The sequence below is a fragment of the Centruroides sculpturatus genome, unplaced genomic scaffold, assembly GCF_000671375.1.
Source record: "Centruroides sculpturatus isolate CEXI.00-Female unplaced genomic scaffold, Cexi_2.0 scaffold179, whole genome shotgun sequence".
Taxonomy (NCBI): domain Eukaryota; kingdom Metazoa; phylum Arthropoda; class Arachnida; order Scorpiones; family Buthidae; genus Centruroides; species Centruroides sculpturatus.
This window is the reverse complement of record NW_019384425.1, coordinates 901,041-902,604: the sequence shown is the minus strand read 5'-3', so window position 1 is coordinate 902,604 and position 1,564 is coordinate 901,041.

Sequence of the window (1,564 nt, the reverse complement as noted above, 5' to 3'; positions counted from 1 at the left end):
TAACGTTATACACAAAACGGTATATCGAACAATAAAAATATACAAAAAATAATTTTGTTAACTAGTAGCGTGTTATCCTATGGGCAAAAAGTGCAATTGCTTGGGTGGGGCATCCCTAATTCAAATTCAAATGGGATTCGTGAAGCTATAACATGCCACCGTCATTAACTTATTTCAACTATTTTTACTTTGTTTTATGATTCGAGTTATGAAAAGTAATAAGATTTACATATTAAGATTTTTTGGACTGCAATTTGTAGACCTATAAATTCCATCTGTCTTTCCTTAATTTCCATAAACCTTAGTGAGAGAAGGCACCAATTAACTATATAAACGTTATTTCAATTAAAATCTTCCCCTGGAATGTGTCAGAGATATGACAGGCAGAACTGTAGAGGAGAAGGTGGTATTATGGAACCCCAATTATATTTTATTGAATTGTAAACAAGGTATCGTAACTACACCCACATTTTTTGTGCGAAAAGTACTGGTAACCNTTTGAATATAAAAGTTGTGTTATTTTGTATTAATGTATCATTAATTAAAGTTCTTACGAATAGAAGTCTTGTGTATTGTATAACAATACATAAGACTTCTATATTGTATAACGTTGTATAAAATTATTAATAAACAAATTTAAATTTGCAATAGTAATGTTATACACAAAACAGTATATCTAACAATAAAAATATACAAAAGATGATTTTGTTAAACAGTGGCGTGTTATCCTATGAACAAAAAATGCAATTGCCTGGGTGGGGCATCCCTAATTCAAATTCAAATGGGATTCGTGAAGCTATAACATGCCACTGTCATTATTTCAACTATTTTTACTTTGTTTTATGATTCGAGTTATGAAAAGTAACAAGATTTACATATTAAGATTTTTTGGACTGCAATTTAAATTCTATCTGTTTTTCCTTAATTTCCTTAAACCTTAGTGAAAGAAGGCCCCAATTAACTATATAAACGTTATTTCAATTAAAATCTTCCCCTGGAATGTGTCAGAGATATGACAGGCAGAACTGTATTGTTAAAGGAAAAGGGTGATGTATGTGTAGGGGCAAGCCACTAATTTGAGATGGAGAGGATATATGGACCGTTTATTTTGAAAGTGGTGTAAGTCCATTTTTTCTTCTTTCGAGATATTTAAACATTTGCATTTTAGTTGATTCAAAAATATAAACAAAGTGTACTAAGTTTGACAATGTTTCTATGACTTTAGAAATATGTAAGTTGATTGCATAAAGACTTCTATGTGAATTTATCCAAACTAATATATTCTTTCTGGGCCATAAATGGACTTACACCACTTTCATAATTACTAAACTGTAAAATTCATTAAATTTCTATTATGTAAAACTCAATGTCACTTGAAACACATTGCGTTTTATTCTGATTTTGTTCATATATAATAACAAGAAATAAAATAGTATTGTTTATTCTGAACATTAAAAATATTTACTTATTGTTAAACTATTTTATGATAAATTTATCATTATTATGAGCTTACCATTAGACACTGCTTTTCATTTAGATTCATTACATGGATTTTTTTCTAGTC